The sequence below is a fragment of the Canis aureus genome, chromosome 22, assembly GCF_053574225.1.
Source record: "Canis aureus isolate CA01 chromosome 22, VMU_Caureus_v.1.0, whole genome shotgun sequence".
Taxonomy (NCBI): Eukaryota; Metazoa; Chordata; class Mammalia; order Carnivora; family Canidae; genus Canis; species Canis aureus.
Window position 1 is genome coordinate 39,255,762 of NC_135632.1, and position 23,208 is coordinate 39,278,969.

Here is a 23,208-nt window from a genome sequence, read left to right on the forward strand (position 1 = left end):
ATTCATACAAATCAGTTCACAACATCAGCCCCTTATTCGGCTTAGGAATAATTAAAGGAAAAAATGAAAGAGAAAATACCTCAATTATCGTATCACTTGATGTGGCCGTTCTGTCCATATTTTTGCATATATTCATGCCCAGAGCCCTGCTGAGGAGACAGGAAACCATGAGGTCCTTCCCACATCTTATTGATGGACACTTGATTAAAAAGTAAACAGTCTCTTTCATGGAAAGTTCAACTCAGAGACCAATATCCAGTTGTCGTGCAAGACTCAGAAGTTTACATTAACAAAGGTGTGACTTCATTTTGGAATGGTTGCAGTAATGTGGGGTGTGTGTATGTGCATGCTCTCACTAGTGACAGAGAAATAGGGAGAGGAAGAGAGAGAGGGAAGGAGGGAAACAGAGAGGAATATCTCAAAGTTTTCTTGTTATAACAGCCGTACCTCCTGCAAAATATTTCTGGAGTCCCCTGAAATAAACCCCTTTTCACCTGAACTTTCTTAAGATTTCTGTTGCTTGCCACCAAGAGATCCTTGTCAATGTCATGTATCTTCCATGTGTCTTTTACTGTGAATTGCATTTTCCTGGGTTATTCCATACCTTTGGACATTTATTATGTATTTTAAAAAACCCAACTCTTACAAATGACCCAAGCTCCAAATGGTTTTGTGACTATGGAATTTTATCATAAAAATTACAAGGCTAGAAATCACACCCCAGTTTTCAAGAGTTAGTAACAAAACAGAGCTGAGGCCAAATCTCTCTGTAGTAAAAGAAGAATTCCATGAACCCACTGGGAGAATGAAATTGATGTCAAAGGCCCCTCATGACTAGTCTTTAATACTTACCCTTCACCTTTCTCGATCTTCTGGAGTCTCTGATGATTTTGTTTGACTTTGGCAAGCAGTTGGGGCCCTAAGTAGGTTTTACTAGGTGTCAGAGATAGGAAATGGCAATCAGCTGGAATCCTTGATGCCAAAACAAGAAAATGGTGAAGAATACACTTCCTGTATCCTCTTTCCTCGGAAATGAAAACAGTACACAATCAAGTACATCAATTGTACAGACAAGGGACACACAAGAACAATGAATAGAATAGGCAAATGTAGCAGAGATTATTCTTATGTTTGGTTCTTTATGTTTGGGTCATAAAACCAATCCTATTGTTAAGAACGCTTATTAGAACTTAGAAATTGGTAAAAGATTTATTATATAGAGTTCTTTGAAATGATATTTGCTGCAATCAGATATTTTCTTGTGTGATATTTAACTGCTGTAGTATGGAGAGCCTTTTTCAAGTATTTATCATACACATACACTCTAACCAAAGCTGGCCATGTCCCCTGCTGATGTATCCAACTTGTACTTATTTTGCCATAAGAAATGAGCAGTTAGAGATCCCTCAGTGGATCAGTAGTTTGGAGCCTGTCTTCCGCCCAGGGCATGATCCTAGAGACCCGGGATAGAATCCCACATCAGGCTCCCTGCATGGAGCCTGCTTCTCCCTCTGCCTGTGTCTCTGCCTCTCTCTCTCTCTCTCTCTCTCTGTGACTATCATAAGTAAATAAATAAAAATTAAAAAAAAAAAAAAAAAAGAAGTGAGCAGTTAAAATTCTAATAGGATGTTAAATAAGACTTTTCCTAGCTTGTCAAGACAAAATGCAGGATGTCCAGTTAAGCCAAATTTCAGATAAATAACAAATGTTGCACAGGATATATTTATACTGAAAAAATTACTTGTTAAATAATGGCAACCTTAACCTCTCCTCTTGTCTCAAAGATTCAAGTGGAGTTCAAAAGCTGAAACCATTGGATTACAAACACTCCAAAACCCTAAAAAGAGCTGCTAAGCATACCCTGGCCTTTGGCTTGATTCTGCCTCAGCCTTTGTTTTATCAAAGGTCATTATAACCATTAATAATATTTATAATAATATTGTCTATATTAGTTATAATATTTACAATACTATCATTTAAAATTATTATTTTATAATAAAGTGGAATTGGGGTTCTGCATTCTTTAAAGGTTTATTTATTTATTTGAGAGATGGGGGAGAGAGAGAGCATGCATGAGTGGGAGAGGGGCAGAGGGAGAAGGACGGAGAATCCTGAACAGACTCAGCACTGAGCACAGTGCCTGATGTGAAGCTCGATCTTACAACCCTGAGATCATGACCTGAGCTGAAAATGAGTCAGATGCTCAACAAACTGAGCCACCCAGGCACCCCTAAGGTTCTTTAATTCTTCATCCATCCTATATATACTCCCACCCAACTAATCTAAGATTGCATATTCACCTCTGTCCCCACCTATGACCTGCAGGTGCCTTCATGGTAGGGCCATGTCCCAATCATTTCTGTTTCCTCAGAACCCTCTAAAGAACACATAGAAGGTGTTCAGTAAATGTTCACTGAGGTAAAATGTTTGTCCATGGCCTTCTATTCATTCCAGACTTCCCTTCCTGGAATTTCTGGGGTTTCATAATCAAGCCTCAGCTGGATAACCTTATTCTTCATTTCTTCTTAAGAGCTTCCATGTTTTTTATGCTTTGGTTCTCGCTGTCTCCCAAATGTACTCTACTCATCCTGCCTCTCCACTTGTGCTAACAAGTGCCTATACTGCAGTGCCTCCCCTCTGCTCCCTGAAATTTTACACAAATTTCCCTAAAGATCTGATTTGAAGACTCCATTCTTCAAGAAGATGTCTTTGATTATTTCATCTAGGGCCATCTCCATTTCAGGTAACTTCCATTTTGGAAGGTAGAGCATGACACAAAGTTTCACCTGAAATGTTTGCTAATCCTTTGGTCCATCAGTTTGGTTGTTCGGTTCCGAGGTCCTTGAAGTCAAGGATTGGTCTTAAATGGCTCTTGCCTGCCGCCCCCCCAACCCTCAGCACAATGCTTGCCCAGTGGACATCCCACACAGAAAGGTATAGGATAAGATTTCCATGTCTTCTAAGACCTTCTATCAGATCACTACAGCATAATTCATGGCTTTAAACTCTCAAAAACAGCTAAGGACTATGGGGCTTCGATCTTGGCCATTACACAAATTTTCATCACCTCAATAAATTTTTAGAAGTCACATCTCATTTTTATGAGCATTTCTCTGACAACTAGATGTAGAGCATATTCGTGTTTATCAGACATTTACACTTCTTCTTTCACTGATCAGTTCAGACATAGTATATTTAGCTGCATATTTTGGTTTGGGTTCAGTTTGAAGTCCAAGTTTGAGATACAGTTTTGGAAGTGAATAGCCTACAGGTGGTCATTTGAAGCAAAGGTCTTGGATATATGGTAGGTATGACATCCCAACTGGTCTTGTCAAAAAAATATGGATTCCTACAGTTAATTTTTCAGAATTATCCATTTAGCAATTGTAAAGTGAACCAGAAATGAGCCATTTAAAACCTAATCTTAAGCCCTTTGCTCACATTTGATGTTACAGGATTTTGTTGGGATAAACTAAATCATGTTTCCAAGAACCAAACATATTGGTAAGTGGGAAATTTCCAGAAGGCAGTATCAATAAAGCTGTGTCTGCCACTCCAATTTGACACTGTGAGATAGAGACATATCTGGCAAGGGATAGTGGCTGCACTGGGTTCTGGGTAGAGCTGATAATGGTCCAAAATAATGAAATTGTAGCATCTGTTCTGACTGGGTATAAATTGTTTAGAGCAATTTCTCTTGCTCCTAAGCCAAAGTCAGCATTACCCACTGTAGATTAGAAAGCCAGAAATGTTGACATAGAGTTCACCATTAAGCAAAACAAGGCATGTTGTTGTAAGTCAAACAGCCATCATATTAGCTGTGTAAGGAAATAATTTTAGAGATACCACAGGGTCAGGATATGCCATTAGCCACTTCACTGTGACAAAATATATGAAGGGCATGAGTATAGCTAGTGTGCTTGACTGATACAGCCAGAGGTAGGGGTCCTAACGCCGTAACCAAATGCTGCTGAATACACAGACCTCTGCGAGGGGAATGACAATGCTTTTTCTGTCTCTGATTTGAGGATCATGAAAGCTATGTTTGCTCCTCCACCTATCAAGACAGAAGGTCAGAAGATGATGATAAAGCTCCACCATTGTCAGATCTCATTCCAGTTCTGACATCATGGAGTCAGGATAAGCAGAGAGACAGTGAGACTATCCAGTGATGCTTTCCTCACTCCTAAACAGTGATGATCAAATAATAATAATTGCTATAATAATGATGACAACCACAATAGTTAACAAGGAGCAAGCCACTTCTCCATGCCAGGAACTTTGCCTTAATACTTAATATAACCCCATAAGGTAGGGTGGAGCATTTAGGAAGTTCCTCAGCTTGGCATAATCTTCCAGATCTTCTTTATCTCTAGAACTTCCTCAGGATGCAGTTAGAAGCAGCATCCTTGCTATTTTACGGAAGTGGCACTCAACTCTAGCCTCATATGCAAGAAAGAATGTGGATCCAATCTTTGGTTTTATTTTTTTCTTCATTATTTCTCCTTCCCTAACTTTGGTCAGATATCTGTGTAGTAGATTAATGCTATGAGTGAACTCCATTGAATGTTGAGTACTTCCAAACTCAAGACTCTTGCAAGACTTAAGGAGGAAATGCTGGCAGATAAACCTACTTGTTCCTTTGGATGCCTAGTAAGGAAATCTGGCCCACTACCTAGGAACCACTCTAAGATCTTGGAAGGATACAAAGACTCCTTGTTTGTATGGTTGTGCTATTCTCAAGTAGAGCTATTTTTATAATCAACTTCTGTTCCGAGTGACAAATGGGAAAAGAGATCCTTGAACTTTCACGCCAAACAATTGTCAAGTTTTGTTTTACCATAGTGACTCAGAAAATTATTTTGTCCTGACCTCAGAAGTCTTCATTCAAGTTTTGGAAAGTAAATAAGCTAAAATGAAGCTTTTCTCTTCTCTACTGAAGAGATACTCAATATTCTCCTCTAGGACATGATCAACTCATGCTGTAATTGCTCTCTTCTTCCTTGGCTCCTCATCGACTTTTAGTTTGGGGTCTTTGAACCATTAGGTTAGGAATTCAGCAGTTAATTCATTGACAAATTGCATTCCCTTCTTTTCTCTTCATGATCTGGCTTCATAGTTTAGGCATGTAATACATTAAAGTAGTAGTGATCATAAAATAATAGCGGTGAGAAAAGCTTACAATCAAGTAAAGCTAATTATTGGACAGGCTTCATAGAAAAGGGACATCTCTAAAAGAGCTAGCCCCCTCAGAAAGCTTTAGCAGACCCTATGTACCAAATACTGTGATACCCAGTTCCTAGAATGGAGGAAAAGGAAGTCAGTTGGAGACAACATCACATGGAGAGACCTTGGGCCCTGGAAGCAGGTGGAGCTGCCATTGGCCTATGCTGGGGAATCAGTGAGAACTGGCTTTACACCAGCTACTGACTGGAATCCTCTCTGGATTTCTTAGCTATGCACTTGATTTCTTTTGACTTCATATTTTGACATAATTGTGGATTCACACATAAGAAATAATAAAGAGATATCTGTATACACTTAACCCAGTTTCCCCTGTGGTAACAGTCTGCTTAACTACAATACAATCTCACAACCAGGAAACTGACATTGATTCAATCTACCAACTTCCTGCAGATTTCACCAGTTTTACACCCCACACAGCGTGCATGTACGTGTGGGTGTATTTCATTCTGTGCAATCTTTCACATATGTAGATTCGTATGGCCAAAAGCACAGTCAAGATACAGAAGTTCCATTACAGGGACCCCCTACACCACCCTTCTACAGCCATAGCCAAGTCCCTCCCTCCCAACCTCTGGCAACTTATTTCCATCTCAATGATGTTTCTTTCATTCCAAGAATGTTGTGTAAGTGGAATCATATGGCACAATCTTTTGAGACTAGCATTTTTCACTCAGCATAATTCACTTGCAAGCCATATAAGTTTTTGTGAGTATCAGTAGCCCATTCTTTATAATTGCTGGGTAGTATTCCACGGTCTGGATGAACTACCATTTATTTGTCTAATTGTTCACTCACTGAAGCATGTTTGGGTTGTTTGCAATTCAAGGCTATAGCAAATAAAACTATGATGAACATTCACATTTAGGTTTTTATGTGAGTGTAATTTTCAGTGCTCTGGGAAATGGTGCACCTCTGGGCTGTATAGTAGGTATATGCATAGTTTTATAAGAAATGACCTAGTCCTGTTCTAGAACGGCAGTCCCATCTTGCATTTCCACAACAAAGCACAAGTGATCCAGTTTTCTACACTCTTGCTAGCATTTGGTGCCATTGCTCTTGTTTTTATTTTACTCAACCTGATAGGTGTGTAGTTATACTGCATTGTGGATTTAATTTGCATTTTCCTAATAGTTAATAATATTTAATATACTATCATATGCTCATTTGCCATCTGTATAGTCACTTCAATGAAATGTCTGTTCGTGTTTGTTGTTCATTTTCTAATTCGATTGTTTGTTTAATTTTTGCTGTTAACTATTAAGAGTTCTTGTATATATCCTAGCTGCAAGTCCTTTGTCAGATATGTGGCTCACAAATATTGCCTCCCAGTCTGTGGTTTGCGTGTTTATCCTTTTTTTTTTTTTACATTTGTTTTTATTTAAGTTTGATTTGCCAACATATAGTATAACACCCAGTGCTCAACCCATCAAGAGCCCTCCTCAGTTCCCATCACCCAGTCACACCATCCCCCACCCACTTCCCCTTCCACAACCCTTTGTTTGTTTCCCAGAGTTAGGAGTCTCTCATGGTTTGTCTCCCTCCCTAATTTTTCCCACTCAGTTCCCCTCCTTTCCTTTATAATCACTTTCACTATTTCTTAAATTCCACATATGAACCATGTGAAACCATGTGATGATTGTCCTTCTCCAACTGACTTACTTCACTCAGCATAATACCCTCCAGTTCCATCCACATCGAAGCAAATGGTGGGTATTCATCCTTTCTGATGCCTGAGTAATATTCCATTGTGTGTGTATGTATATATATATATATATATATCACATCTTCTTTATCCATTCATGTGTCGAAGGACATTGAGGCACCTTCCACAGTTTGGCTATTGTGGACATTGCTGCTATAAATATTGGAGTGCAGGTGTCCTGGCATTTCACTACATCTGTATCTTTGAGGTAAATACCCAATAGTGCAAATACAGGATTGTAGGGCAGGTCTATTTTTAACTTCTTGAGGAAACTCCACACTGTTTTCCAGAGTGGCTGCACCAGTTCACATTCCCACCAACAGTGCAAGAGGGTTCCCCCTTCTCCACGTCCTCTCCAACATTTGTTGTTTCCTGTCTTGTTAATTTTTACCATTCTCACTGGTGTGAGGTGGTATCTCATTGTGGTTTTGGTCTATATTTCCCTGATGGCCAGTGATGCGGAGCATTTTCTCATGGGCTTGTTGGCCATGTCTATGTCTTCCTCTGTGAGATTTCTCTTCATGTCTTTTGCCCATTTCATGATTGGATTGTTTGTTTCTTTGCTGTTGAGTTTAATAAGTTCTTTGTAGATCTTGGATACTAGCCCTTTATCTGATATGTCATTTGCAAATATCTCCTCCCATTCTGTAAGTTGTCTTCTAGTTTTGTTGACTGTTTCTTTTGCTGTACAGAAGCTTTTTATCTTAAGTCCCAATAGTTCATTTTTGCTTTTGTTTCCCTTGCCTTCATAGATGTATCTTGCAAGAAGCTATTGTGTCCAAGTTCAAAAAGGGTGTTGCCTGTGTTCTCCTCTAGGATTTTGATGGATTCTTGTCTCACATTTAGATCTTTCAACCATTTTGAGTTTATATTTGTGTATGGTGTAAGAGAATGGTCTAGCTTCATTCCTTTGCACATGACTGTCCAGTTTTCCCAACACCATATATTGAATAGACTTTCCTTTGTCCAGTGGATAGTATTTCCTGCTTTGCCAAATATTAGTTGACCATAGAGTTGAGGGCCCATTTCTGCGTTCTCTATTCTATTCCATTGATCTATGTGTCTGCTTTTGTGCCAGTACCACACTGTCTTGATAATGACAGCTTTGTAATACAGCTTGGAATCCGGCATTGTGATGTCCCCAGCGTTGTTTTGTTTTGTTTTGTTTTGTTTTTTTCAATATTCCTCTGGCTATTTGGGGTCTTCTCTGATGAATACAAATCTTAAGATCATTTGTTCCAACTCTGTGAAGAAAGTCCATGGTATTTTGATAGGGATTGCATTGAACGTGTAAATTGCCCTGGGTAGCATAGACATTTTCACAATATTTGTTCTTCCAATCCATGAATATGGAATGTTTTCCCACCTCTTTGTGTCTTCCTCAATTTCTTTCAGAAGTGTTCTGTAGTTTTAGGGTATAGATCCTTTACCTCTTTGGTTAGGTTTATTCCTAGGTGTCTTATGGTTTTGGGTACAATTGTAAATGAGATTGATTCCTTAATTTCTCTACTTCAGTCTCATTATTAGTGTATAGAAATGCCACTGATTTCTGTGTATTGATTTTGTATCCTGCCACATTGCTGAGTTGCTGTATGCGTTCTAGCAATCTTGGGGTGGAGGCTTTTGGGTTTTCTATATGCAGTATCATGTCATCTGTAAAGAGGCAGAGTTTGACTTCTTTGCCAATTTGAATGCCTTTAATGTCTTTTTGTTGTCTGATTGCTGAGGCTAGGACTTCTAGTATATGTTGAATAGCAGTTATGGGAGTGGACATCCCTGTCGTGTCCCTGATTTTAGGGGAAAGACTCTCAGTTTTTCCCCCATTGAGAATGATATTCACTGCAGGCTTTTCATAAATGGCTTTTAAGATATTGAGGAATGTTCCCTCTATCCCTACACTCTGAAGAGTTTTGATCAGGAATGGATGCTGTATTTTGACAAATGCTTTCTCTGCATCTATTGAGAGGATCATATGGTTCTTGTTTTTTCTCTTGTTGATGTGATCTATCACATTGATTGTTTTAAAGTATTGAACCACCCTTGCATCCTGGGGATAAATCCCACTTGGTCATGGTGAATAATCCTCTTCATGTACTGTTGGATCCTATTGGCTAGTATCTCGGTGAGAATTATTGCATCCATGTGCGTCACAGATATTAGTCTATACTTCTTCTTTTTGGTGGGGTCTTTGTCTGGTTTTGGAATCCAGGTAATGCTGGCCCTCATAAAATGAGTTTGGAAGTATTCCCTCCCATTCTATCCTTCGAAACAGCATTAGTAGAATAGGTATTATTTCTTCTTTAAACGTTTGATAGAATTCCCCTGGGAAGCCATCTGGCCCTGGACTTTTGTGTCTTGGGAGGTTTTTGATGACTGCTTCAATTTCCTCCCTGGTTATTGGCTTATACAGGTTTTCTATTTCTTCCTGTTGCAGTTTTGGTAATTTGTCTTTTCCAGAAATGCATCCATTTCTTCTAGATTGCCAAATTTTTTGGCATATAGTTGCTCATGATACGTTTTAAAAATCATCTGTATTTCCTTGGTATTGGTTATGATCTTTCCTCTTTCATTTATGATTGTGTTAATTTGAGTCCTTTTTCTTTTTAATAAGACTGGCTAGGGGTTTATCTATCTTATTAATTCTTTCAAAGAACTATGTGTGCTTATCCTCTTAATGTAGTTTAACAGAACAAAGGTTTTTAATTCTGACAATGTCAAATTTATCAATTTTTCTTTTTTTTTTTCAATTTTTCTTTTTATGGATTGGGCTCCATATGCTGAAAGAGTCTTCACTAGCCCTACATCCTGAAAATTTTCTCCTACATTTTTATAGAAGTTTTATAGTTTTATATTTAAGTCTATGATTCACTTCAAATGAATTTTAATACAAGACGTGAGGTTTAGGTTAGGGTTCTTTCTTTTTCCCCTGTAGATATCCAATTGCTCCAACACCATTTATTGAAGAGGCTGTCTTCTCCCTATTATATTGCTTTTGCAAGTTTGTCAAATATCAGTCAGGCATATTTGCGTGGGCCTATACCTAGGTATTCTGTTCCATAGATCTATGTGTCTATCCCTTCACTGAGACCACACTGTCTTGATTACTATAGCAATATAATTAGCCTTAACATAAGATAAAATGAATCCCACTTTATTCTGGTTGTTTTTCAAAATATTTTAGCTATTCTAAAGTCCTGAACACTTCCATGTAAATTTTTTTAATAAGCTTGTCTGTGTCTATTAAAAACCATGCTGGGATTTTTATAAGATTTGTATTAAACATATAGATCAGCTTGGGGAGAACTGACATCTTTGCTATGTTGAGTCTTGCAATGCATGAACACCACCTTGCTTTTAATTATTCACTGCAGGTTTCTTTGCCTCAACTCCTAGTTAAAGTGTCCCCAGGGCCCCCATTTGCTGCAACTACACATGAGCTTACTATAGATTTTTGGACTCAGAGCTACCCTCACTGGCACTCTTCTCTGGTGCAAGACTCTGTGATTACAGTTTTGGCTACTACCTGTAGCGTTAGGGAAAAAGCCAGAACTTGGGTTTGAATCCTACAGCAATCAGGTGTTAGCTGAGTCCCCTCAAGCCTCAATTTCCTCTTCTGTGGGAAAGCAGTACCTTCCTTGGAGCAACCTAATAGCTAGGGTTAAATAAGGGCTGCTAGTACTACCCTAACACAGGATCCTACCCCTTCCCCAAGCTGATATACAGTTAGATTTTAGCATCTAAAATGCCAACCTGCAATCATCCTTATTAGTAATATCTCACCTACTTTAATCCATCATTTCTACTTTTGGTAATCACTCCAGACCCTGATGCCATCCACATGTTTATCTCAGTCATTGAATAATAATAGCAAACAAGGCAAAGAGACATAGGCAGGGTTTGACATACTACTAGAGAAGTCTGTTCTCATTTAGGTTCCTTGGTTGCAGTTAACAGAAACACATCCTGGGGAAATAGGCAAAGGTGATGAATTAAAAGGAAGCCTGCAGATCTGAGCAATGCCAAAATCAGGAACAGTTCAGTCTTGCTGGGGAGACTGATTCTGGAATGAATAAGCTCTAATCATCATCTCTTTGTCTATTTTACTCTATTCAAAATTTGAAGAGCTGGGGGAAAAGGTCCTCTTGGCTGAGTTCAGGTACGGTGACTGGCTCCTGGCTGTAATAGGCAGTAGGGGGAAGGATCTGGCTGACAAGATCTTCAGCATCCATCATAGAGGAATTCCACCTGCATTTCCCATCCACTCAAACTGCCCACTGTGGAAGAGAGGCATTGCCCCCCAAGTAGAATCACAGTACTGTCAGGAAGGAATATGAGTACTTGGATATGACAAAGTCCCAAAAGTTTACCGTGTTTTCATTTGAGAGTGATTCACTAGTTAGCGCTCTCTGGCAATGGCCACTCAGCCAGAAAGAAATCAACCCAGTTGTCTAGACACATAGATCCACTTACTTCACCAAAGATGTTAACAAACTGATGGAACAGTCTTGATGAAAGAAGGCAGGTGTGTGAAGCTCATGGCATTCTGTGAATCTACTGGAACCTACCGGATTGCAACTTTCACACGGCTGCACTGGTTATGCTGTGACCTCAAGTCCCCAGCTTAACCCAGTACTCAAGTTTTGACAAAAGGGGGCAACAGTTCTAACCTCACACTTTGGTGGGGGTTTTTTAAGTACATTATTTGTTATCAACATGCTAGTTACAACCCAACCTTCTCCTTACAGGCACAAAGGCTAAGTGGCAGTCCCTTGGTTCTGTTTAGGTTTTTTGTTGTTTGTTTTTATAGGATTGGAGGTATAGACTAGGGAGAAGAAATCTGGAAGGGAAGATGAGTAGCTCTGCCACAGAGAAGAAAGAGAAATAAAGGACTCTTGCCATCTGGAGCAATCTGGCAGGGGGCTAGGGAGGGAGAACAGGCCAGGAGAGGGCAAAGACCTTTTGCTGTACAATGAGACTGCTCACAAGGACCCCGCAGGAAATCTTCCCCAAAGAGGCAGTTTCATACTAGGGTAGACATGGTACAGGACAAGAGCAGATTCAAGGAACTGAATCCAAATGGGAGAGAAAGCCAAAAGGACACATGTGTCTATCCCACCTGCATCCCACCCTAGGAAATAGCAGAAATCTAGGCTTTAAAGCTCCAGGGACCATGGAATTTGGGGGATAAAGGCAATTTTATATGGCTCTCAAGGGCCAACTAAGCCTCCAGCTGACTTTTTTGCATTATACATATTTACATTCACATCTGAGAAAGAATAGGATATTGAAATTGCCAGTCCTGGGGTGATTTTTCTCATGCAGAAAAAGGCAAAACAAAAGAAGGTTCTTTGTTCTGTTATTCTAACTTTGATCTTTTATTCATTCTTTAAGGGCATAAATGACTGTTTATATACGTTTCCACGAGTTAAATCACTCTTGAGGATTTTTTGTTTTCATTGTTGTTGTTCCTTGCTGTGGATCTGAATGCAGAAGAAGCCTTTCCTTTTGAACCACAAGTATCAACAGCAAGCACCCTACAAGTGTCATGTGCTAGATCCCTTTGTGTGTAAGGTCTTTTGTCATACGTTTCACAGGGCACACAATTAATTACAAATGTAAATGGTGTGTGTCTGCTGTGTAGGAAAACCTGAGGTGACCTGGGCTGCTACTCGCCATTCCCCAGAATGGGCCCAACCACTTCCTCTGCAGAACGTTTAGGCCCAGGAGGGGCCCCATGCTTGCCCAGTGGCCCCAGCCACAGGTACAAACCTAAGGCCACAGCAGCCAGACCCTAGCCTCTAGGGTGGCCTCGGGTGAAAAGACCAGCTAGGACGGTGGGATTCTCTTTCTTGGACTTTTGAAACAGGAAATGGTTAGAGAATGCTGAAAAATGTATACCAAGGAAGGTGACGAGATCGCTTCAGAGGCCATGAGGAGTCATGAGCCAGAATTAGGAGGAAGCAAATCAACAGCAAAAGGAGAATGAAGCATATACAAGACAACTGATTGCTTCATAGGACCTCCCCCCGCCCCCCCCATCCTTGCCCCAGGTATGATCAAATGCAGCTGCTCCCTTTGCTTACCTTCTTCCCCTCCTCTTTTCCTCCCATGGCCTCCCTTCTTAGCCTAAACTGGCTGAGGCAGAATGGTTAGAGTTTTGCCATCAGAGCTGATGGAAACACATCTTTCCAATTTTCTTGTTTTTCCCAATCCAGATTGAGATTTACAAAAGATACATTAACCATCCTGTCACTTGTAGGCATAATGACCAAGGCCATCCTGTGTCACCTCAAATTAGCCAGACAGAAATGATATCTGAGAACTCAAGCTTTCCCACTATGGTGTTCTTCTCTCTTATGGAATCCAGTTGTAGTACTAGGGAAAAAAAAAAAAGACAGAGAGAGAGATTGGCTTTTGCAAACCTCCCAGGATGCTGACTTTATCACTAGCTAAATAAGAAACAAGGTCTACACAGTGTGTGAGAAGTGGCAATGTTATCTCTGCCAACCATTCAGATTGTCGATTCGGTTGGTGGGTTTGTGAGGAAGGGAGAGTGAAATGTATTTGGAAGTAATATCTCTACAGGCCACAGTACATAGGGATGCCAGGGGGAAATACAGCCAAATGTATTTTTCGGGATGTGGCAGGTGGATGTGGCTCAGCCAGAGGAATTTAGAGCTGCAACCGGCATTCCTAATACCATAAAACTGCACAGGAGCTACTTTTAGGCTTTGAGGATCAAACAGCTAGATTCAAAACATAGATAATAGAATAACAACCGCTGCTTAACAGGGAGCAGGAGATAAAAATAATTTGCTACACTTCGCTGGGTTCCACCACAACCCCTAACACAGCAAGCCTGTGAAATTAATTTATTAGAGTATGTGCAGTTGCCACAGATGAGAGAAAATGCCATCAGTGATGGGGAAAACGGTAGACAGGAGACCTCAGCCAGCAGTTAAATGAGGGTAGGATTTCAGAAGCCAAAGAAGGTACAGCAGGAAGTGCACTCAGAAGGGAAAAAATTCCTAGTGAAAACAGGTCTCCTTATCCCAAGTCGGTAAAAAGAAATCTACATAAAGGACTCCCTCTTTAATTTGTAAAAATTATGTTAAAAGAGGTTATCACTTCAATTAAGCAATTGAATGAATTTCCTGAAGCTGACCTGTTCTCTAGCTTTGCAATCAGCCACGAAAAACACAGACTAAAAGGCACACATGGCGTACTCCCTGCCTGGTCCTGTCTCTTAAACAAAGATCTCCCTCCAGTGACCCTTAAAGAGAGTTCAAGGGCTATAGAATTACTAGAATGAAATTTCAAAGCTAATAGAATGTAGGCGGCTAACGATATCTCCGACTCTCCTTCCCTGTCAACCCAGAAGTACTGGGTGTGGGGTGTACATCTATTGAGGTGCTCTTCGGCTTCTCCTGTGGCACTTGAATGAAGAAATCAGAAGGAATTGGACTTCTCCCTTTACATTCTGGCACCACCTCCCCTTCTGCCCACTTCGCTTCTCACCTACAACTCACAAAGGAGCACAACAGCCAGGGACAGAACAAGAGTGAAGAAGGGAGGTGATTAAAAGGCTCGATTGTAGCAGCCATTAGAAGCTTTTGATCCAAAGTCATGAGTGAGTGAATACTGCCTGGCCCCAGCCAAAAAGTAATTAATAATAATCATTTAAGATACTCCTTCCTTTTCTCCTGAAGTCCTCCTTCCCAATCTGGCAAATTGTAATGTGCCAAAGGAATATTTTTGCCGACGTTTCCAAATCTGTTATTCAGAGTGGGATTTTATGTGAGATAGCCCCAGGGAACTTTCTGAAAGACAAAGGCCCACCTCAAAATTCGATGCATAAATTGCTTTAAGGTTTTAAGATTTGGCAAAGTAGATTGTGCCTTCACTACACCCCAAGCCAGAAATGGAAGAAGAAAAGAATTCGGTTTTTCAGGCACTGGAAAAGGATTCACTTAGTATTTCAATATTTTTGCAAGCATGCAGCAAAGAGAGGAAGTGTCCCCAACACAAAGCCACTCAGACCCCTGAGCTTCTGGCTGGCAGGTTGCCTAGCTGAGAAAATAGGATGCTATTGAATTTGCAGGCATCTCAGCCAGTGACAGGGCAGAGAATGTTGCAAAAGGATAATGGGAGGAAGAGGGACTGGGAAAGCAAGGATAGAGAGACAGGTAAACTCTGGAAGTGGAAGAGTATTCTTCAAGCATAGAAAATCAACTTCAGGACGCCTGGGTGGCTCAGTGGTTGAGCGACTGCCTTCAGCTCAGGGCATGATCCAGGTTTGGGGATCGAGTCCCACATCAGGCTCCCTGCGAGGAGCCTGCTTCTCCCTCTATGTCTCTGCCTCTCTGTGTCTCTCATGAATAAATAAATAAAATCTTAAAAAAAAGAAAAAAAAAAGAAAAGCAACCTAAAAATATTACTGGGGAATTTCCGCAAAAAAAAAAAAAAAAAAAAATAGCAGAGGAAGGGGTGAGAAGGTATACATTTATCATAACAAATACACTCTGTGGCCAAGATCCCCTGACCAGTAGGACCAGAGATAATTAAACAGAAGAATCTAATCAAGCAGAAGGAATTATAATCTCCAAGTAGTCAGCCACTCCAGTGGGTATTCACACTGTAGTTCCTGGACCAGACTTCTAATAGCAGCAAAACTGTAAACAGGTGCACACGCACATGCACATACTCACAGGTACATCCAAAGGTACCTCAGGTACCTCCAGAGGGACTGGGGACCCAGTCCCACATCAGGCTCCCTGCGAGGAGCCTGCTTCTCCCTCTGTCTATGTCTCTGAGAACATCTCAGGACCTGAGCGCAGGAGGCAACGAGAAACTTTTTAATTGCTTTGCATTTGTTTTTCATCTTCTTCCCTGTTTCTTCTGATGGCGATTTTGACTGTATATTGAAATCATGATCCAGTACTGCAGCACTGTAATTACACAAATATGGCATTATAAATGAAGGTTAGTGCCAGAAATAGCAAAGCAAGAGGGGTGCAATTTGTCTTTGTGAATGCAAGTGTGTGTGCACATGTTTACAAATACCTCCCATTTACATGGAAATCGTTTGCTGGGCCAAGCAAAAGGAATGTGGGAAACAGAACAAGGGCCTCAGACTCCTTTTCAGCTGAAGAAGATGAAGGCAAGAAAAGGCAGGTGCTTCCGGTCATGGTAAATGGAAATAGTGAATTAAGCGCTGGCTTAGGGCAGCCTGGGTGGCTCAGCGGTTTAGCGCCGCCTTCGGCCCAGAGCATAATTCTGGAGTCCCAGGATCGAGTCCCACGTCGGGCTCCCTGCATGGAGCCTGCTTATTCTCTGCCTGTGTCTCTGCCTCTCTCTGTGTCTCTCATGAATAAATAAAATCTTAAAAAAAGAGCTGGCTTAAGCTGAGCTCAAATCCCTGACATGGCCTACAGCTGGATGGGCACTCAGGGCTCTGCTTGTAAACAAGGCATCAGTTTGGGGTAGTACAGCTTGAACTTGCACCTCTGGTACCTCAGGGAGCATCTCTTAAACACTATGCAGAATGAAAGGATTACCTCCCTCCCATACCCTCACCCCTTCTTGCCTCCAGGGCACCCTTGCCCCAGAATCTTCAACCAGTAGCAGTGGGAATTGGAAGAGAAATAACCCAGCTTCTTTTACTCTCCGGACGGGGAGGAACATTTTAAAGTGTACCCTGTAAATGTCACACATGGTATGTCATAGTTCTATAATATGTCAACAAATTCTTTGAAATTTATCCCTTCAAAAGGGGGAACCTAATTCCCCTCCCCTTGGACACAGGCTACACCAAGTGTCTCACTTCTGATGACCAGCATGTGATGGGGAGGGTTGCTTTGTGACTTCTAAGCCTAGGTCATAGACATGCTGTTCCCCGTCCGAATCACTGCTTCTGGGGAAAGTCAACAGTTTGCCATGAGAACATGTGAGCAGCCTGTAGAAACAATCACCCAGTGAGAACCTGAGACCTCCTGCCAATGACCATCACCAACTTGCCAGCCACGTGGTCAGGCCACCTTGGAAATGGATCCTCAGCCTCACTCAAGTGCTCAGACGAATGCAGTGCCAATCAAAATCTTGACTATCCTCTTATAGGAGATCCTGAGAGAGAACCACCCATATAAGCCCCTAATCTAGAGGAACTGTAAGTAGAAGAAATATTCGTTGTTTTAAGCCATTTTATTTTGGAGTAACGAGTTACACAGTAGTAAATGAATACAGAGTCGTCGTGGCATTAACTCCTGCTTGCCCACAGCTGTAACATGCTTTCCACCAGCAACTCCACTCTGCTACCTTAGATCACCTCCAAAGCAGACTACTGGCGCTCCAAATGTCTCAGCATTTGCTTTTGGGGTCTAAGACATCCCATATACAGTAAATATGATTATTATCCTCATACTAGGGAAGAGAAAAAAAAACATGTAGGTGGGAGTTACACAGCACACAGTAGCAGAACGAGGCTTTTGGAAGCCTAATGCACTGCCTCTAGCTTCATCACAGCTGCATCCCTCCCTACCCTGATCCTTTGTGAATTTAAGCCATCTCTCTCTTCTCTCGCCAAGAAAAATAAATTAATTTGCTCAATCACCATGGACCTAGACACTCATCATAATCACAGAATTTAAAAACCCGTCTAAGCAAATTCAATAACAAAAGCAGGAACTTTGAATCACTTGAGTCTCAGTGTATTTGTTTTTCCTAATGATACCTGCACACAGCAGGGAGGAATAATTAGCAAATTAATGGGTTCTTCCTCTGTTGACAGTGCAAAGGCTGGATGTGCATGCCTCTGCCACGTTGTAAGTCTGGGCTACAGGTTCTGGACTGAAACTGCTGACCAATGTCACTTGGAATTTATTGAAGTTATAAACAAATGACTGTGCTGCATGGACAAGAAATGATGGAGACGGAGCCTGGATGTGCTGTGCTTTCTGTGCTGATCAAATAAAACGTGCAGCCAACTTCAGCTGTCAGATATTTAATCATAATCATTATTGTGCTAGTGCTAATTAGGCATAAATGGGACATAAATGACTCTTGATCGCACCATTTTATATATCAAACAACAATGTTTGCATTCTTCTTCTCCCTTTGATAGTTTTCCAGTATACATCTGTACTCCGTGTCACCATGTTGGTTTCCTCGGAGTCAGAGATGCAGAGGAGAATACACGTGGGCTTTGGAATAGGACAAATCACTCAAGTTCTTGATCTTGAAGGATCTTGTAGGATCTTGATCAAGTTCCTTTACATCTCTTGGCCTCTGTAAAGATGGAAATGAGCCCCTGCAGCAGGATCACCATAGAACCAATTGAGAAACTGAGATGTAATCCACTAGCATGGTGTTAATATGCAGTGGTACTCAATAAAGGTGTCCTACTATCTCTTTTATCATACTGTCTCCTACATCAATATTACTTCTGCATACACGACTGTGGGAGGTTCTCACGCATCTCCCCCCAAATTACTACTTTCTGTCCTGCACCCCACTCCCAAGAGTAACTGTCTTCAGCCTCAGAGGCACAGGGTCCCATGCTACGATCCCAAACTTATTCACACTCTAACAAATAATTCCTACCACCTTCAGGAATCAAGATGAATGTTTTTGAGTTCACAAGTGGAAAGAAACATGGTTTACATTTGACTTAGGAGTAGACTGTCAACACTCCAGCACGCATGAGTTTCTAGTTATGAGCAAATGGTGATGGCACTTCCTCTTTGCATTTGATTTGGAATTGGCTGGTGAAAGACCAGAAGGCTCTAGCCATCTGAAAGAACTAATGGAAATAGAGTGCCGTAGCTTCCATTCCGTTCACCGGATGGAAGACTGGTAGTGTTTGGGAGTCATTTAGCAAACACTTACCAATAGAACATTGTTACAGACATACTTCACTTCCTCAAGGCTGTGTGCTCCTCTAGGCTTTAGCAGGCATTGTGAAGGCAAAGAGTTTGCCCCTCTGATGGAGAAGATAAGATTTGTGAAATCAATGCTCACTGATCAACACAACAGCTCCAAAGAGCACGAGCAACAGTAATAATCACCACTTATTAAGGGCCCAACATTTATTGGCATCCAAGTTAACAAATACCTTTAAGCCTTACCTCATCTGATCCTCTGGCAGCCTGTACTATTAACTCCATTTTACAGATAAGCACACTGAGACCCCGAGAGGTTAGAAGTCATGCCCAAGAGGCCCATGAAGAATAGGCAAAAGAATCAGATCAGGAATCTTGCTCTCACATTCTTGTCTTTTATCAGACTCTCTTTAAGAAGAAATAATTGTTTGTTTGAGGGATTGATGGAAGCTAATTAATAAATTCCCCAGTTAGCTCTTCTCGGCCTATCTTGGTGTCTAGACCCACAAAGTGACATACCCACATCCATACGTATAGTGTAGAAATAGTTTAAAAACAGTTATTTGATGATTTGTGAGAAGAATTTTTTTTGTCATGAATGGACTGTTTCCCAGTGTTCAAGGTAATTGCAAGTAGTTGTATTAGGACAACTGTCTAGTGGTCCAGGGATAAGAGGCTCATTTTTTAAAAGAATTTTAAAAATATATTTATTCATGAGAGACAGAGAGAGAGAGAGAGAGGCAGAGACATAGGCAGAGGGAGAAGCAAGCTCCCTAAGGGGAGCCTGATACGGGACTCCAGGGAGCCTGAAGAGGTTTATTCTTTGCATGCAATTGTGGCAGCAAACTGTTTCAGCCGATGGTTCCTATAACTTCTGCATAAGCAAGCATTCAGATCCTACCCCAAAAAAGCAGACCTCCACTGGGTCACCTATGAAGTAAACATACAGTCCACTTTTTTTTTTTTTTTTTCAAATTCCCCACCACAACATGGAGACTTTTTGGCTACAAATGTCAGTCTTATCTCTGAAGCTCTAGGCCTCATCAGAGAAGAACCATTTTCAAGTACAAGAAATGTAAGAATCACTTACAAAATAAGAAAGCGAGGCTTGGAGCAGAACAAATCCAAACTGAGCTGGGCACTATGCCAGGGGCAGAGTCCCTGGCCTGGAGGGGCCAACAGAGTGGTGCTGCTCAACCTGGGCTGGTTGTTAGTGTCCCTGGAGGCGTTTTAAAATTCCAGTCCCAAGGTCTCTATTTATTGAGAATTAATCATTCTTGATTAATTCAGAAACTCTGGGAGTAGGACCAGGCAGTAGTATTTTTTAAAGCTCCGCAAGTGATTCCATTGTACAGCTACAGTTGAGCAGCTATTCTAATAGAATCTAGAGTGTTCTAAACTTCTTTGAGTATCACTTGAGGTTCTTATTAAAAATATAGATTCATGGGTCCTGACCTCTATTCCCTGAATTGGAACTCCCAGGGGAAGGACTTGGGAATATGTATTTTGGTTTATTATTTTAAAAGATTTTATTTATTTATTCATGTGAGACACAGAGAGAGGCAGAGGGAGAAGCAGGTTCCCTGAAGGATCCCAGCGCAGCACTCGATCCCAGGACCCTGGGATCACAACCTGAGCCAAAGGCAGATGCTCAACCACTGAGCCACCTAGGAGTCCCAGGAATATGTATTTTGAACAAGAGCTCAATGACTCTTAGGGAAGGGAACTTAGACCAAATCTGTTATTGTCCTCAGAGAATCAACAGGGTGAAGAGGCAAGCTACAAAATGTGAGCAAATATTTGCAAATCATAGGTCTAGCGAGAGGTTAGCATGCAGAATATATAAAGAACTCCTACAACTCAAAAATGAAAAGACTAGCTGATTGTTTAAATGCGCAAAGGACTTGACTGGAGACAAAAGCAAAAAGTTTTGAGGTTGTTTCCAGATCGGATTCCTTTGCCTATCCTTCACTGGCCTCTGGGGTACAGCATCTAACCTCCCTCTCCCTGGGTCCCCATTTGCTCATCCGCTACACTAGTGTCCCAGCATCCCTAAGCTTCAGAAAGACCTCACAGAAAAGCTCCCAGTAGGGCCACGTCTTGGTAATGGTCTCTCTGGCCAGTCCCGGGAAGGCAGCGCCCTGTGGGGATACTGGAGGAGCAGAATAGAGACTCAATGAGCTCTCAGAAACCACAGTGAGAAAGAAAGCCCAACACTTTGAATCACAGAGTAGCCTGCCAGAAACTTGTTATTTAAACTTGTGAGCTTTCAGGGTGGGCTTGGAATGCATTGTATCCTCAGGGATGAGCTCAAGGCGATGTTATAGGGAAACTTGATTAAAAAAAAAAAAAAAAAAAAGTCTTCCCAGAGGATCTCTGAGCAACTGCTCGAGGGGAGAAATAATCAACGCTTCTTTTCCTACCTCACTCCATCCCTCAGACCCAGAAGCCTCCCTTTTCTCAAGTCCCACCAAATACTGGAGAGGTTCTAAGGAGGACAAGAAATTTCAAGAGGCTTCTGAGCAGAGAAAAGGTAATTCCCAAACATGCAGAGAAGGAGACTGTGTGAGCTGAAAAGCAAAGCTGAGAGAGGTCAACAAAGGATGGAGGGGAATCCAAACCGGTGGCCGGAAGCGGCTGAGCCATGGAAATGGACAGGAGAAAGAAACGCTGCTGTTAAAATCACCCCCATATAGTGCATGTGCTCCATTTCTGGGAGCCACTTCCCTCTCTGCCATCTGAGAGGCAGGTTGAAAAGAAAGGCTGGGGTGACTGTGTGCTTTGGAATTAAAGCAGCATCTGCAGAATTATTAGCCGGACCGAGATGTGCAGAAGCTATCAATCTTTCTGCTTTGGGAAATAATGGATTGCCAAAGGGGTCCAGACAGGCCGCTTCTCTCCCATGAGGTCTGGCCCTGAGTTCAGCACAATTAGCTAAGTGCTTCTGTGCGGGAGAAGCCTGGGAGCACAGGCGGCTCCCGTCAAAGCACAAGGTGTGTGAGGAAAGAAAGGCTTCAGGAACTCTGGGTTACACCGATCACCCAACCAGGACCCACAGCGTCCACTAACATCGCCTAAGCAGAAGCCATGACTAGGGGAGGAAGGGGCCCTGCGTTGGGCTTTGGAAGTCTGGCGAAGCCTATAAACCCCTTCTCCAAATAACGTTTCTAAGGACATAAAGTAAATATGCAGGATTACAGAAAAGCCGATGGTATTGAAACACGGCTACCAAAATATTAAAAAAAAAAATTGGTGACATAGTAATAGTTGTGCATCTTTATTAAACATTAAGTAAGATCTAGTAGTAGACGCAATAGTTTAGGGTTATGGAAGTAATGAATATTTCAATATATCCACAGCAATAGCTGTATGGTATGAAAATATCTGTAATATCTAGTGGAACTGTTCATTCTACCATTGGTTTCTGACATACATTTATCATCGTGCTAAGTTTTGCTTAGATGTTAGCGAAAATAAATAATATTTTTCCCACCCAAATTTATAGATCCCTGAATTCTCTCCATGGGCCTTAGAACTTCTGCTGCAAATGGGAATTGAAAATGACAATGACCCTCTGCAGCAACTGTGTGTGCTAAAAGAAAGCACGCATTTATCTTTTAATTTAACTGTGCTAGGCACACATCCCATAGACCCTGGCCTTACGGGACCTGAAATCTGGAATAAAATGACAGGGAAAGCATCACACACTGACGGTAACTCCTGTCATCTCCAAATCAATCCAAACTAATGGCTGCTCACCCCGCCTCCCTGCGGCCACACAGAAACACAGCCCATACCACCCGCTGTCTCCCTGTCCTGAGCCTGTTTTCTTTCAATGTCCCCATTTAGGGGGTTAGAATCCATGGTTAGGAGTCCTTGGAGTTTCACCAATTGAACTGTGGACAATCCAGGACTTTGAGATGCCTTTTCCCAGCAACATGATCAGATTTGTATTTCAGGTCAGTCACTCAGCCCCCAAGACTGAGAATATGACTCGGGTCTATCTGCTGTGCTCCACCCCCATGGCCACCACCCCTGTGCAAGTCACCCTCCGCTCTGGCCTGGATTGTTGCAGTGGCTTTTTAATTGGTCTCCTTTCATTCTTTCTTGCTCCCCTACTGTTACTCTCAACAAAGCAGGCAGAGCGTTTTTCTCAAAAGAGTTCTCCAATCCCCCCTCTTCCTAATAATGGTTCAATGGTTTCCCACATCGCTTAAAATAAGTTTCAATCTCTTCACCTGCCTGCAGGGGTCAACAACCTATGGCCTGCTGGCCAAATCTAGCCTGCACCTGCTTTTGTATGGCCTACAAGTTAATAATTTATGGAAATTTATTTCTGCTCTTATGATATAAATAGCTACATGTAAGTAGTTCAGTTTTTAC

At 41.5% G+C, this 23,208-nt stretch overlaps 1 long non-coding RNA gene across 1 annotated transcript; it reads left to right on the plus strand.

The window, feature by feature from the left end:
* The first annotated feature begins 16,827 nt into the window (after nucleotides 1-16,827).
* On the plus strand, nucleotides 16,828-22,062 carry LOC144294027 (uncharacterized). The gene is made up of 3 exons (XR_013361421.1): nucleotides 16,828-17,114; nucleotides 17,736-19,000; nucleotides 21,266-22,062. It is a non-coding gene; the product is annotated as an uncharacterized LOC144294027 (long non-coding RNA).
* Nucleotides 22,063-23,208: the final 1,146 nt, after the last annotated feature.